Below are 17,138 nucleotides of genomic sequence, written 5' to 3'. Positions count from 1 at the left end.
CACTCTAGAGCCTGCAAGCCACAACTACTGAGCCCGCCTGCCACAATTACTGAAGGCTGCATACCTAGAACCCATGCTCTGCAACAAGAGAAGCCACCGCAATGACAAGCCCACACACTGCAACGAAGAGTAGCCCCTGCTCACCGCAACTAGAGAAAGTCCACGCACAGCAACAAAGACCCAACGCAGATGAAAATAAAAAATAAATAAATAAAATTTTAATTAAAAAATAAATAAAAGTTAAAGCCGGAAGGTGGCTGTCTCCTTGGAGACTATTACTTACTTGCTTAGTAACAATGGGCCTGCATTCACTCTGAGTCACAAAATAGTACCAGGGATTCTTGAGAGCCTATTCACCTAACCTGGGTGAGCACATAATGCCACCAGTGTAGGACCAAAACATGGCTAATAATACAGAGAATTAAGTACACATAAACTCTTTTTTAATAGTAATCTTTTATTTTTTTATTTTTTATTTTTATTTTTTTGGCGTTGGTGGGTCTTCGTTTCTGTGCAAGAGCTTTCTCTAGTTGTGGCAAGCAGGGGCCACTCTTCATCGCGGTGCGCGAGCCTCTCACTGTCGCGGCCTCTCTTGTTGCGGAGCACAGGCTCCAGACGCGCAGGCTCAGTAGTTGTGGCTCACGGGCCTAGTTGCTCCGCGGCATGTGGGATCTTCCCAGACCAGGGCTCGAACCCCTGTCCCCTGCATTAGCAGGCAGATTCTCAACCACTGCGCCACGAGGGAAGCCCTAAACTCTTTTTTAAAAATAATCTTCTGGGGAATTCCCTGGCAGTCCAGGGGTCAGGACTCCAAGCTTTCACTGCCAACGGCCCGGGTTCAATCCCTGGTCGGGGAACTATGATCCCACAAGCCATGCGGTGCAGCCAAATAAATAAATTCATAAAAATAATCTTCTGGGGCTTCCCTGGTGGTGCAGTGGTTGGGAGTCTGCCTGCCGATGCAGGGCACACGGGTTCGTGCCCCGGTCCGGGAAGATCCCACATGCCGCGGAGCGGCTGGGCTCGTGAGCCATGGCCGCTGAGCCTGTGCTCTGCAACGGGAGAGGCCACAACAGTGAGAGGCCTGCGTAACGAAAAAAAAAAAATCTTCTGAACAAGATCTCAACCACAGAGTTCCTATTTCCTGATTTTCAGTATTATTTTAAAGTACGGTTGCTAGAGAAGAGCTTTGCTATAGAGAACATGAACTAATCTTTGCAGGTAACCATTTATTCTATTGAACTAAAATATATAACTAGGTAAAAAGTCAATGCAGGAAGAAGAAATGAAGATTCTAGTAAGCTGGTGGCCCAATTTATATCCTGATGCTGGGGGAACATACGTGTAAAACTCATTACTTAAAAATAAATTATTGAGCCAGCATGTATGGGAAGTAAAAGTAGAGGGCATACTATCTAGAAGGGGAGACAAGGACACTAACACACAAAACTATTAAATAACTGAGCATAGTCAAGAACGAACTCGTACTTAGTGATTCTGTTTAACCAAAGGATAAAATCACGGGCCTGACTTTGCAGATGACCATTCCCCACTACCTCCAGCCTGCACACAGCCGTCCAGCCATCTCCTCCATCTTGGAATTCTCTTGCTCAAAACCTGAAATGCTCCCAAACTAATGAACTAACACCATCAATTTCAAGCTCCCGCTCATCTGTTAATTGTTTTACCTTGGGAAGGTTCCCTTAACTTTCATTTTCTTATTTGTAAAATGGGATGGTTAAATTACATGATCTTTAAAGTCCATTTCAGATACAATTTCGCTTGGTCAAACAACTCCATACCTCACAACACCCCAGCTTTTGTTCTAGTCAAACAAATCTCCAAGCTTCTTCCTACAAGGTCCAACACAGACTCTACCTCGCTCTTGAACTCATCCTATATATCCCTTATTCTACACATCTCTCCCTTTCCCTCTCCTCTCAAGCTATATATGGCCTCCTTTTTCATTTCTCCAAGATGCCAGGCTCCCTGTCACCAAAGTTTTCCCCTGTGCTGCACACCACCACATCCCACCTACCCTCGGGTTTGCAGTCACGTCAGACCCAGTGCTCCCTTTTTCTAAAATAACAATTATTTCATAATATCCCTTTAACATTCTGAAACATAATTTATAAATAATGCAAATTAAACATAATTTTAAATATGTATAGGTTAGGAACAGTCCTAAGTATCATAAAGTAGAAATAAAAGGAACATAATTCAGTACCAAATAATATAGATATGTTAATGGTAAATGCTCTGGTACAATTACTTTAGATGGGAGTGGAGCAGCAGAATGCTATTTTTTGTTTGTTTTTGTCTTTTGTGAAGTTATACTTTTATTAATGCTGTTGCTTGCAATGTGCCATTGATGACAATTTAGACACAAGTTTTCTGTTTGTTTTAAAATAAATCTACAGCTTGGCTTGGGTTGTTATTCTTTTTATATTTATTTATTTATTTGTTTGTTTATGGCTGTGTTGGGTCTTCGTTTCTGTGCGAGGGCTTTCTCTAGTTGCGGCAAGCGGGGGCCACTCTTCATCGCGGTGCGCGGGCCTCTCACTAGCGCGGCCTCTCTTGTTGCGGAGAACAGGCTCCAGACGCGCAGGCTCAGCAGTTGTGGCTCACGGGCCTAGTTGCTCCGTGGCATGTGGGATCCTCCCAGACCAGGGCTCGAACCCGTGTCCCCTGCATTAGCAGGCAGATTCTCAACCACTGTGCCACCAGGGAAGCCCTAGACACAAGTTTTAAACCAACTGGACAGGACTGTATCATTACTTTCAAACACTGTTTGGATACTATATAGACCCTCAAAAAATGCTATTGGTTTTTTTTTGTTTGTTTATTTAGTTTATTTATTTTTGGCTGTGTTGGGTCTTCGTTTCTGTGCGAGGGCTTTCTCTAGCTGTGGCAAGCGGGGGCCACTCTTCATCGCGGTGCACGGGCCTCTCACTATCGCGGCCTCTCTTGTTGCGGAGCACAGGCTCCAGACGCACAGGCTCAGTAGTTGTAGTTCACAGGCCTAGTTGCTCCGCGGCATGTGGGATCTTCCCAGACCAGGGCTCGAACCCGTGTCCCCTGCATTAGCAGGCAGATTCTCAACCACCGCACCACCAGGGACGCCCAATGCTATTGTTTTTGATAACAAACCTTGGAGGACTATTTGATCCTTCAAACCATACATATGAAAGTATAACTGATTTATAAAGACAACAAAAACTAGGTATCAAGAATCCTGAGTTCCAGGGACTTCCCTGGTGGCCTAGTAGGTAAGACTCCACTCTCCCAATGCAGGGGGCCCAAGTTCAATCCCTCATCAGGGAACTAAATCCCACACGGATGCTGCAACTAAAGATACCGCATGCAGCAACTAAGACGCGGTGCAGCCAAAATAAATAAATACGTATTTTAAAAATAATAAAAATAAAACTTTAAAAAAAAAAGAAAGAAACCTGAGTTCCAATACCAGTTTTGCCAGTAACAAGCCTAAAATCACTTCTGATTATTTTTTTAATTCTTTAAAGTGACTTCACCTGTCCAGCTCTGCGTGCCAGCCTGGGTAAAGAGAGCAGACAAGGCTGGCACGGTCCCTGGGTGGTGATCAAGCAGGTGGAACTCTAAGCTTACTTCAACCAGAACAGCAGCTCAGCTAGGATTTGTTTATATATTGCAGCTAGCATCTGTTTAGAGAAGGCTTCTCAGTTAGTTCTTGTATGATAAAAGGGACTGTGGCGGTTTCTTATAAAAAGCTAAACATGCATTTACGATACAATTCAGCAACTGCACTCTTGGGCATTTATCCCAAAGAAATGAAAACTTATGTTCGCACAAAAAACAAATGTTCATACTCACTTTATTTTTAACAGCCAAAAACTGGAAACAATCCAAATCTTTCAACAGGTGAATGGTTAAACAAACTGTGGTTCATCCATATCATGGACTTCTACTCAGCAATAAAAAGGAACAAACTACTAATACATGCAACATTTGGATGAATCTTCAGGGAATTATGCCAGGTGAAAAAAGCCAATCTCAAAAGGTTACATACTGAATGATTTCATTTACATAAAGAACCACAGTGGGGAATGGAGGTGGGTAGGGTGGGTGCTAGAGGTAGATGTGGTTATAAACATGCAACACAAGGGATCCTTACGGCGTTGGAACTGTTAGGTTCCTTGACTGTGGTGGTGCACACAAAAACCTACACAGGTGATAAAATTGTGTAGAACTTATTACACACACGTACGAGTAAAGCTGGAGAAATCTGAATAATGTTAGTAGATTGTATAAATGTCAATATTCTGGTTATGATACTATACTATAGGTCTACAAATGTCACCACTGGGGGAAACCTGGTCAAGTATACAAAGACCTCTATTACTTCTTACAACTGCATATGAACCTACAATTATCTCAATTAAAATTTCAATTAAAAATAAAATCCTGGGCTTCCCTGGTGGCGCAGTGGTTGAGAGTCCGCCTGCCAATGCAGGGGACACAGGTTCGTGCCCCGGTCTGGGAAGATCCCACATGCCACAGAGTGGCTGGGCCCGTGAGCCATGGCCGCTGAGCCGGCGCGTCCACAGCCTGTGCTCCGCAACGGGAGAGGCCACAACAGTGAGAGGCCTGCGTACCGCAAAAAATAAAATAAAATAAAATAAAATCCTAAAAAAAATAAAAATTAAATTAAATCCTGAAAACCTAAATCCACGTAACCAGAGGCTCCCTGAAAGCTGGAGCCTAGACATTTGACAATTCCTTGTGCTTTTCAAACTGTCAGTAGTAATGAACTAGTGGGGTTCCCCCACAATTGAAGCAATCCAGTACTTTCCTAAAATACAATAAAAAGAACTAATAGAAAAATGAAGACAAAATACAAACCCATATTTTCTTATTATTAACTTTTGATTTCTGAAGGCTATAACAGTGGGCATGGCAATGGGCACTGGGATCACACTTTTGAGCAGTGATGCATCAAGACAACTAAGCCTACTCATGAGTTCTTACCACACCAGTTCCATCTCCTGAAAATTCAACAGAGACACCATCTGGCTAAAGATATACGTCTCATGTTCTTGAAAAAGATCTTAAAATACTTATGTGGGGGGAAAAAAAACCTCCTATCTATTCATGAAAAAGCCCATCAGAGCCAAAAAAACAAAAACAAAAACAAAACACTTCAGGAACCAATCTCTTTATAAAAAACAACATATGTTAAATGTTCTTTGATGCCTGATAGATTAACTCAGAAATCACTATTTAAAATACTGGGAATTCCCTGGCGGCCCAATGGTTAGGACTTCCAGCTTTCACTGCTGAGGGCGCAGGTTCAATCCCTGGACGGGAAACTAAGATCCCACAAGCCATGTGGGGGTGGGGGTGGGGGTGGGGGGGACACCACAAAATACCTGAGATTAAATTAAGGCAACTCAAGGTGTTCTGTGAAACTCTTTACAGGAGACTAGTCTGTACTGGGTTTCACAATAAGAGTGCTCCAGATATGAAACTGTCTCTTTTCCAACACTATAATTCTACATCTGACTATCTTCCACCTTAATTTAAGTTCAAGTGGAGATATTATAGACAGTATTTATTAGCTCAAATAAATAATAAATTTATTAAATGATAAATAATAGAAGAGACACTGCTTTGGAAAAGACCCCCAGTGTTCTCCTTACTTGTGCAAGTAATAAATCCTTCTCCCGAGAAAAATAAACAAATACTAGGGGTTGTGGGAAAAAAACATGAAAAATTAAATCCAAGAGTAATTCCCAAGTTTCACACTCCTTTTAAAATAAAACACTTGCCAATGATATTAACAAACAGCTCACTCTTTTCCCTCTCTTTGCCAATACTATTAGAGATTTATCAATACACAGCAAAATGTTAACAACTAGGTGATACACAGAAGGAAAACCTAGGGCATGGATACCCCTGATTAACAGCCCTAATACGTAGCAAAACACATTTATTAGTGAAATTGAAAAAGGAAACAGAATTATTCAGCAATTAAAAGGAAGTACTGATACCACAATATGGATGAACCTTGAAAACATGATAAAGAAGCCATTCACAATGACCTCATATTATGATTCCATTTATATGACATATCCAGAACAGGCAAATCTATACAGACATAAATTATTCATTGCATAGAGCTGGGAGCAAGGATGGGATTGAAAATGACAGCTAAAAGGTTCCTTTTTGAGGTGATAACATTTTTCTAAAATTGATTTTGGTAGGTTTGCACAACTCTGAATATACAAAAAAAATTGAAATGTACAATTGAAATGGATGAACTGTATTATACGCAAATTATATATCAATAAAGCTGCTGCCAGAAAAAATGGGGGAGGGGAGGAAACAGCAGCAGGCTCCACAGATAGTAGACAGTAACTGCTTACTAAATATATAACAAAAAATAAAGAAATGGCTCTTTCCCGGCTGGAACCATGGAAGGTGCTGAGGAGAAGAAAAAGAAGGTTCCTGCTGTGCCAGAAACCCTTAAGAAAAAGCGAAAGAATTTTGCAGAGCTTAAGATCAAGCGCCTGAGAAAGAAATTTGCCCAGAAGATGCTTCAAAAGGCAAGGAGAAGCTTATCTATGAAAAAGCTAAGCGCTATCACAAGGAATACTGGCAGATGTAGAGAACTAAAATTCGAATGGCTAGGATGGCAAGAAAAGCTGGCAACTTCTACGTACCCGCGGAACCCAAATTGGCATTTGTCATCAGGATCAGAGGTATCAATGGTATGAGCCCAAAGGTTCGAAAGGTGTTGCAGCTTCTTTGCCTCCGTCAGATTTTCAATGGCACCTTTGTGAAGCTCAACAAGGCTTCAATTAACATGCTGAGAATTGTGGAACCATACATTGCATGGAGGTACCCAAACCTGAAGTCAGTAAATAATTGATCTACAAGCGCGGTTATGGCAAAATCAACAAGAAGCACACTGCCCTGACGGATAACGTGTTGATTGCTCGATCTCTGGGCAAATACGGTATTATCTGCATGGAGGATCTGATTCATGAGATCTATACTGTTGGAAAACGTTTCAAAGAAAAAAACAACTTCCTGTGGCCCTTCAAATTGTCTTCTCCACGAGGTGGAATGAAGAAAAAGACTACCCATTTTGTAGAAGGTGGAGATGCTGGCAACAGGGAAGACCAGATCAACAGAGTTATAAGAAGGATGAACTAAGGTATCTACCATGATTATTTTTGTAATCTGGTCAGTTAATAAATAAACAGTGACTGCTTTCAAATTGAAAAATAAAATAAATTAAAAAAATAAAGAAATGAAGTGAGGGGATTTCCCTGGCAGTCCAGCACTTAACAGACTCTTGAGATTCCACTGCAGGGGGCACAGGTTCCATCCTGGTCAGGGAACTAAGATCCCGCATGCTGCATGGTGCAGTCAAAAAGTAAAATAAAAATTTAGAAAAAATGAAGTGAAAGGATTAAGTGCTTATATAGAAAAAAGAAAAAAGTACAGAATTCTTTCACATATACCTAGTGACAGAAATGCAGAAGCAAAACTGAATCAAGTCTACTGAGTACAGAAATGGATGAAGGAAGTAATAACTGGTCTTAGAATACCTTATACAGATCAACTAAAGAGCTATGCATATTATCTCTGTAGGTCAAGGCTAGCTATCATTCATGGTACAATATACATCAGTTTCCCTTTCTGTCCATAATTCCAACCTCTACTAATTATTTATGTAATTTAAAAGAAGAGAATATGATATTTACATAAACAGTGTGTGGAAGAGTAGAATACATACACATGTATATACTGGAAAAAGCAAAATCTCTCTGAAGGGTGTATGAGAAACTGATGGCTTTGGTTGCCTGTACAGAAGAGAGGAAGGGTGTTTCAAATTTTGAAAGTAGTATCTATCATGTAACCAAAAAAGTTAAGAATTTGAATAAAAAATATCTTTCAGTGAGTCTGAAAGCCCTCCAGCTTGACACAGATCCATTAAGCAACTACTCTATAGCTGCTTGGTTAAAAAAAATGCCTAAAGCCATGCAATGGTACTATATCATCCATTCTTCTATCTCCATCTTCTCACCAGAGTTCCAGAGAGTGAAACTCTATGTAAGTGGAAACACAGAACACTGGAGATATTCCTCCTGAACAATAAACACAAGAGACCCAGTTTCCTAGTCTAGCAACTAAGTGATCCCTAAGTCTTCTCTTAAATTCTGAGAACCTATGAGATTAAATGGTATTTCGCCAACCACATTTGTGTATGGTGTGAGGCAGTGTTCTAATTTCATTCTTTTACACGTAGCTGTCCAGTTTTCCCAGCACCACTTACTGAAGAGGCTGTCTTTTCTCCGCAGTATATTCTTGCCTCCTTTATCAAAGATAAGGTGACCATATGTGCGTGGGTTTATCTCTGGGCTTTCTATCCTGTTCCTTTGATCTATATTTCTGTTTTTGTGCCAGTACCACACTGTCTTGATTACTGTAGCTTTGTAGTGTAGTCTGAAGTCAGGGAGCCTGATTCCTCCAGCTCTGTTTTTCTTTCTCAAGATTGCTTTGGCTATTCGGGGTCTTTTATGTTTCCGTACAAATTGTAACATTTTTTGTTCTAGTTCTGTGTAAAATGCCACTGGTAGTTTGATAGGGATTGCACTGAATCTGCAGAGTGCTTTGGATAGTACAGTCATTTCACAATGTTGATTCTTCCAATCCAAGAGCCAATCACATTTGTGTCTCCAGGTTTCCCCTGTTCACATATCCCCTCCCCAACTTGAACAGATTTCAAAGAATCTCTTTAAGGAAAAAGTCTGTGTAGCACAAATCTGAAAACATAAATAGGTGTTAGAAAAATATGTGGGGACTTCCCTGGTGGCACAGTGGTTAAGGATCCGCCTGCCAATGCAGGGGGACACAGGTTCAATCTCTGGTCCAGGAAGATCCCACATGCCGCGGAGCAACTAAGCCCATTTGCCACGACTACTGAGCCTGCACTCTAGAGTCCACGAACCACAACTACTGAGCCCACGAGTCACAACTACTGAAGCCCACGTGCCTAGAGCCCATGCTCTGCAACAAGAGAAGCCACCACAATGAGAAGCCCGCACACCACAACGAAGAGTAGGCCCCTCTCGCCACAACTAGAGAAAGCCTGCGTGCAGCAAAGAAGACCCAACGCAGCCAAAAAAATAATTTTGAAAAATAATAAACTGGGGGCTTCCCTGGTGGCGCAGTGGTTGAGAGTCCGCCTGCCGATGCAGGGGACACGGGTTCGTGCCCTGGTCCGGGAAGATCCCACATTGCCACGGAGCAGCTGGGCCCGTGAGCCATGGCCGCTGAGCCTGCGCGTCTGGAGCCTGTGCTCCGCAACGGGAGAGGCCACAACAGTGAGAGGCCCGCGTACCGCAAAATATAATAATAATAATAAACTGGAAAAATATGTGTTAAAGTCAAAAATGATAACTGTCTTGGTAAACTTCAATCAAATATAAAAGAGATACTTATAGAAAATGTAAAATGATCCTATTTAAAATAAATTATATATCTGTAATATGTTACCTTTGTAAAGAGGAATTAAGAAAATATACATGTACCTACTACTTTCTGCCAAAGAAATAAAGGAAAGATAACCCAGGAAAACAGATAGATAGATACATAGATACATAGATAGATATGAAAATGTACAGAGAAAGGAATGCAGGCTATATGCCTGAGTATAACAATAATTATCTCTTATCATCTCACACCAGTCAGAATGGCCATCATCAAAAAATCTACAAACAATAAATGCTGGAGAGGGTGTGGAGAAAAGGGAACCCTCTTGCACTGCTGGTAGGAATGTAAATTGATACAGCCACTATGAAGAATAGTATGGAGGTTCCTTAAAAAACTAAAAAGTAGAACTACCATACGACCCAGCAATCCCACTACTGGGCATATACCCTCAGAAAACCATAATTCAAAAAGAGTCATGTACCAAAACGTTCACTGCAACTCTATTTACAATACCCAGGACATGGAAGCAACCTAAGTGTCCACTGACAGATGAATGGATAAAGAAGATGTGGCACATATATACAATGGAATATTACTCAGCCATAAAAAGAAACAAAACTGAGTTATTTGTAGTGAGGTGGATGGACCTAGAGACTGTCATACAGAGTGAAGTAAGTCAGAAAGAGAAAAATACCGTATGCTAACACATATATATATGGAATCTAAAAAAAAAAAAAAAGGAAAAAGAAAAAAAATGGTCAGAAGAACCTAGGGGCAAGACGGGAACAAAGATACAGACCTACTAGAGAATGGACTTGAGGATACGGGGTGGGGGAGGGTAAGCTGGGACAAAGTGGAAGAGTGGCATGGACATATATACACTACCAAACGTAAAATAGCTAGTAGTGGGAAGCAGCCGCACAGCACAGGGAGATCAGCTCCGTGCTCTATGACCACCTAGAGGGGTGGGATAGGGAGGGTGGGAGGGAGGGAGACGCAAGAGGGAAGAGATATGGGGACATATGTATATGTATAACGGATTCACTTTGTTATAAAGCAGAAAGTAACACACCATTGTAAAGCAATTATACTCCAATAAAGATGTTAAAAAAATAATAATAATTATCTCTGAGGAGGGCAATGGGAATGGGGAGAACAGAGGAGGTTGGAGTAGAAAGGTCTGAAAGGGGACTTTCACTTTCTCTTGTACTTTCCTTCTTTATTTGAATTTTTTACAACTAGCATATGGTTACTGAACAACTAAGGACATTTCAGGAAAGGTGAAATGTACCTATAAGCTAATTCCCATTAACTTTATTTTTTTAATAAAACCTGAAAGTAGCAGGAGTGTTATCTTTTTCTAAAAGCATTACTTTTCCTAACAGAAGAAATTACCCAAAATGTGAATCTCTTACACACCACACACATATATGTACCTAAACACAGTCCTGTTAAAATTTAAGAAACTTTCCTGCTCCTCCTGATGTTTCTATTCCTTCTAGAAACCCAGTAACTTGCAAAGTGTTCAATATCAGGACTTCCCTTGTGGTCCAGTGGTGGAGAATCTGCCTTACAATGAATGCAGAGGACGCGGGTTCAATCCCTAGTCAGTGAACTAAGATCCCACACGTCGCCAAGCAACTAATCCCACATGCCACAAGTACTGAGCTCACGCACCTCAACTAGAGCCCACGTGCTGCAAACTACAGAGCCCACGTGCTCTGGAACCCACGCGTCACAACTACAGAGCCTGCGCCCTGGAGGCTGTGCGCCACAACTAGAGAAGCAAAAACCTGCATGCCACAACTAAAGAGAAGCCCACGCAACACAACGAAGATCCCTCATGCCGCAGCTAAGACCCGATGCAGCCAAAAATACATTAAATAAATATATAATAAATAAATAAATCTTTAAAAAAAAATGTTCACTATCTCTCTAATGCAAATTTCCCCTTCTCAAACCCACTGTCATAGTTAAGCATCCCTCACTGCTCTTCTGGACTGCATATATTGTAATACTTCCCCTCCCTGTCTCCCTACCTTTGAAGGGAATCCTTCCAAGTCTGCCCTCCGATCACAGAAATATATTTTATAATTCTACTCCAAGGATCTTGGGCTACTTTGTACAAATGCAATCAAGGGACAGTTGAGCAATTCTCCAAATAATCTGATGATTAGAGGCAACCAAATTAATCTATTTTTTAAATTTCAGACAAATTTTAATAGCTACTAAAGCAGTCTGATAAAAAGATTGAAGCGTATGGAGTAGAAACTATTGACTAAAATAATTATCCTGCTCATTCTGGATCGGTTTGATATCTCCTTCAAAGAGACAGTAATAGATTTGGATCCTGGTGTGTAGCAAAATGTGAATAAATCTGAGAACTGCCACCAGTGAGGAGTTGATATTAAAATTACTTTTCTTTTAAATTAATTAATTTATTTATTTATGGCTGCATCGGGTCTTCGTTGCTGCATGCGGGCTTTCTTTAGTTGTGGCGAGCGGGGGCTACTCTTCGATGCGGTGTGCAGGCTTCTCACTGTGGTAGCTTCTCGGTGCGGAGCACAGGCTCTAGGCGCGTGGGCTAGTGCGCGTAGTTGTGGGACGTGGGCTCAGCAGTTGGGGCTCACAGGCTCTCGAGTGCAGGCTCAGTAGTGTGGCACACGGGCTTAATTGCTCCACGGCATGTGGGGTCTTCCCGGAAGGCTCAAACCCGTGTCCCCTGCATTGGCAGGCAGATTCTTAACCACTGCCCCACCAGGGAAGCCCTAAAATTGCTTTTGACAACTCAATACAGGAAAGAGGTAACAACTGAAATGAAAAATTAATATTCCTTTTTTTTTTTTTTTTTTTGGTACGCGGGCCTCTCACTGTTGTGGCCTCTCCCGTTGCTAAGCACAGGCTCCGGACGTGCAGGCTCAGCGGCCATGGCTCACGGGCCCAGCCGCTCGGCGGCACGTGGGATCTTCCAGGACCGGGGCACAAACCCGTATCCCCTGCAGCGGCAGGCGAACTCTCAACCACTGCGCCACCAGGGAAGCCCCCAAAATTAATATTCTTGATAGTAGCCCTTCCCTCAGAGGGAAAGCAGCAAACAAGCAATGCCACCATAAAGGATTTAGCAAAGTGCCTGCTATATTGTAAGCATTCCATAAACCCTGGCTATCATTATTAATATGCCTAACAGGGTTAGACCTCCATCTTACCCACCTATGCATTAATTGTACAGGTATAATACAAGTCAATGTAGAAGACAGAATAAATACAATTTTCTTAAGCTTTAATGATACTTAAACTAAACATTAGTGTCCACTGTGTTTAATTTTGTAATACCTTACAAAATTACCTTTTTAATCATCAAAATAGCTGAATTTCTTTACTTTGTAGTCACATGCATTGATTACATAAATTCAAAATCACAAAAGGAAATTCAAAGGCACATAATTCAAAAGCACAAACGGATATACAATAAAGTCTCCCTACCACAAATGTCTCTGAGCATCCGAGGTTACACTCCCCAGAGGCAACCAACGTATAGCAGTTTGGGGGTATCCTTTCAGAAAGCCTGCATCTAGGTAGTTCCCTTGTGGCTTAGTAGTTAGGATTACGGGCTTTCACTACCGTGGCCTGGGTTCAACCCCTGGTTGGGGAACCGAGATCCTGCAAGCCACACGGCATGGCTAAAATAAAAATAAATAAATAATAAAAAGGATTAAATTATATGTTTATGTACCAATTATCTTCAGAAAAGTAAGCCAGAAAAAGTTGATGTTATTCATTAGGTTTTAACTGAATGGAGCACTTCCTTATAATATCAACTGCATAGTTGGGAAATAAAACACTAACTTAACATGTATTCAGTTTAAACTGGTATGTATTTTTAAATTCCTGAAAAAAATAAACAACTTTGTACATTAAAAAATAAAGAATTTTTCCATTTTAAATAATAATGCAGGGAATTCCCTGGTGGTCCAGTTAGGACTCTACGCTTTTCACTGCCGAGGGCGCAGGTTTGATCCCTGGTCCTGAAACTAAGATCCCGCAACCTGCGTGGCACGGCCAAAAATTTAAAAAAAATTTTTTAGGGATTCCCTGGTGGTGCAGTGTTTTAAGAATCTGCCTGCCAATGCAGGAGACACAGGTTCAAGCCCTGATCCAGGAAGATCCCACATGTCACGGAGCAACTAATCCCATGTGCCACGACTACTGAACCTGCACTCTAGAGCCCGTGGGCCACAACTACTGAGCCCACGGGCCACAACTACTGAAGCCCACGTGCCTAGAGCCTGTGCTCCACAACAAGAGAAGCCACCGCAATGAGAAACCCGCACACCACAACAAAGAGTAGCCCCCACTTGCCACAACTAGAGAAAGCCCACTCACCACAACTAGAGAAAGCCCGCGTGCAGCAACAAAGACCCAATGCAGCCAAAAATAAGATTAATTAATTAATTTTAAAAATAAAATAAAATGACCTTAGCAATTTTCTAAAAAAGAAAATTGCTACCTTTTAAGATTACATTTTAAGGCAAACATTATTGACACTCTCAATATACGAAGACTTCAAGAAGGATTGTATTCCTTAAAAATATTTTCCTTTACTAAAATCAGATCCCAACCTCAGCATACAACTAACTAGATGTAGTCAGTCCAAAACTTCTCTTAAGTTATTAAATAGTTCATTTTCAAAATGGATAATACATCGGTGGCTTTAGGTCTCCACACCCACTCAGGAATGATGAAAGAATACCTATAATTTTGTAACTACACAGTTCTCATCTATAGAAACCATTGCTTATAAATGAATTTAAAATAGTGATTAGCTCAAAACAATTATTATGGAATTTATAAGATAGGATTTTCCTGTTCTAAGTGCTTGCATTTTATTTTGTAAAATAATACACAATTTGGGAAATAATGTTAAAGGCGAACTGGGTAACTAAAATAACATTTGTGAGTCACTGAGATTACTGTCAACAGAAAAAAGTTCAGACTTCTAAGAGGGAAAAGTGACCCACCTGCCCCAATTTGAGCCCACTCACGGCTTGTCTATGGGAAGAGGCATACTCAGTAAGAGCTCAACTCTTCAGCTGTAAAGAAAATAATCACAAATCCCCCATTTGCAGATTGGACATGCTGTCATAATGGCTTATAATGGCATCACAACCAGAAACTTGCCTGAAACAAGTTAACTGGGCTCCAGAGTTAGAAAGAAAACCTCCATTGTGTCCTATGCATCTCCTTCTATGTGTCTGAGTACTACTAATGGTAGATGTAATGTTAATGCTCACATTCCTTTCTCCTGTGAATATGAAAAAAAAGGCCAAATAGTATTAATGCTTCTCAATTCACTATTTTTTTAAGTTAAGGGATTAACAACTGTAGTCTATTGGTTCATTTATTCAAAGTAAATTTATGAAAAAAAAAAGTAAATTTATGTCTAACTTCCTCTATTCCCAATAATTTAGGATCAAGCTTAGCAACATGTTTTAATATACCACCCAAACAAATTTCCTAAGCAGAAGAGGAAAAAAAAACCGTGTTTTCTTATTTTAAAACTCTGTAGGGCTTCCCTGGTGGCGCAGTGGTTGAGAGTCCGCCTGCTGATGCAGGGGACACGGGTTCGTGCCCCGGTCCGGGAAGATCCCACATGCCGCGGAGCGGCTGGGCCCGTGAGCCATGGCCGCTGAGCCTGCGCGTCTGGAGCCTGTGCTCCGCAACGGGAGAGGCCACAACAGTGAGAGGCCCGCGTACCGCAAAAAAAAAAAAAAAAAAAAAAAATCTGTAGAGATGATCTACACAAGCGGACTAGGACCTCTAACTATACAAAGTCATACATTAAGTATTTTTGTTACTTACACATATATGACAAACCACAAAACCACAGTCCAATTGTAAAGCCAAGGGAAAAGAAAAAGCTCATCTTACATTCAAAACAAAGGTATGGGACTTCCCTGGTGGTCCAGTGGGTAAGACTCCGCAATCCCAATGCAGCGGGCCGGGGTTTGATCCCTGGTCAGGGAACTAGATCCCGCATGCCTGCCACAACTAAGAGTTCACATGACACAACTAAGAAGCCCACATGCCCCAACTAAAGATCCCGCATGCTGCAACTAAGACCCGGTGCAACCAAAATAAATAAATAAATTTTTTTTTTTAAGGTACACTATATCACATAACTAATTCATTGTTTAACTCTTAACTCTAATCCATAAAACAGGACTATACACATAAAAACTTGTTTAAGAGTAGTGAGTGAAAGTTAATGCTTAAATGATTAGAAAATTGCTTCCTGTTTTCAAATACCCAGGTACTGTAAAATGAAGGTGGTGATTATTACACTAAAAAGCAACACTTTAAACTTATATAATCTCGGGCTTCCCTGGTGGCACAGTGGTTAAGAATCTGCCTGCCAATGCAGGAGACACAGGTTTGAGCCCTGGTCTGGGAAGATCTCACATGCCGCGGAGCAACTAAGCCCATGCGCCACAACTACTGAGCCTGCACTCTAGAGCCCACGAGCCACAACTACGGAAGCCCACACGCCTAGAGCCCATGGTCCGCAACAAGAGAAGCCACCACAATGAGAAGCCCACGCGCCACAATGAAAAGTAGCCCCTGCTCACCACAACTAGAGAAAGCCCGCGCACAGCAACGAAGACCCAACACAGCCAAAAATAAATTAATTAATTAAAAAAATAAGAAAGGAAAGAGCCCTCTTCAAAAAAAAGAAAAAAAAAATATATATATATAGTCTCTTTCAACCTTCCTCTGAAGGACCTAACAAATAAAAAAACTATTGAGGCAATCAGCTATAAGCATAAATTCTACCCCAGTGTTCACAGCAACATTATTTACAATAGCCAAGATATGGAAGCAACCTAAGTGTCCATAAACAAATGAGTGGATACAGAAGAATGGTGTATATATATATATACAATGGATTACTACACCATTATAAATAAAAAGAACAAAATTTTGCCATTTGTAACAACATGGATGGATATCGAGGATATTATGTTAAGTGAAATAAGTCAGAAAGAGAAAGACATACTGTATGATAACACTTATATGTGGAATATAAAAATTAAAACAAACTAGTGAATATAAGAAAAAAGACTTACAGATATAGAGAACAAACTAGTGGTTACTAGTATGGAGAGGGAAGGGGGGAGGAGCAAGATGGGGTAGGGCAGCGGCCCCCAAACTTTTTGGCACCAGGGACCAGTTTCGTGGAAGACAATTTTTCCACGGCCAGGACAGGGACGGGGGTGGGGGGCAGGAGGGGGTTCAGGTCATAATGCAAAAGATGCTTTAGGTAGTAATGCAAGCCATGGGGAGCGGCAGATGAAGCTTTGCTCGCTCACCTGCCACTCATCTCCTGCGGTGCAGCCCAGTTCCTAACAGGCCTTGGACCACTACCGGTCTGTGGCCTGGGGGTTGGGGACTCCTGGGGTAGGGTATTAAGAGGTACAAACTACTATGTATAAAATAAATAAGCTACAAGAGAACATTGTACAAGACAGGGAATATTTTATAATAACTATAAATGGAGTATAACCTTTAAAAATTGTGAATCACTACGTTGTACACCTGAAACATATAATATTGTAAATAACCTATTCCTCAAAAAAAATAAATTTAAAAATAAATAA

At 41.1% G+C, this 17,138-nt stretch overlaps 1 protein-coding gene and 1 pseudogene across 4 annotated transcripts in view; one reads left to right on the top strand and one right to left on the bottom strand.

Moving 5' to 3' along the window:
- The window catches only part of PIK3CB (phosphatidylinositol-4,5-bisphosphate 3-kinase catalytic subunit beta), a 195,314-nt gene that overhangs the window by 169,332 nt on the left and 8,844 nt on the right, over positions 1–17,138 (bottom strand). The gene's annotated exons all lie outside the window — the stretch shown is intronic.
- On the top strand, positions 6,170–7,648 carry LOC307187236 (large ribosomal subunit protein uL30-like; annotated as a pseudogene). The gene has a single exon. The product of its transcript is annotated as a large ribosomal subunit protein uL30-like (transcript).

This window comes from Stenella coeruleoalba, assembly GCF_951394435.1.
Source record: "Stenella coeruleoalba genome assembly, chromosome: 5".
In the NCBI taxonomy this organism is placed as follows: Eukaryota; Metazoa; Chordata; class Mammalia; order Artiodactyla; family Delphinidae; genus Stenella; species Stenella coeruleoalba.
Note: the sequence above shows the minus strand (reverse complement) of the source record. Positions and strands in the feature narration are given on the sequence as shown.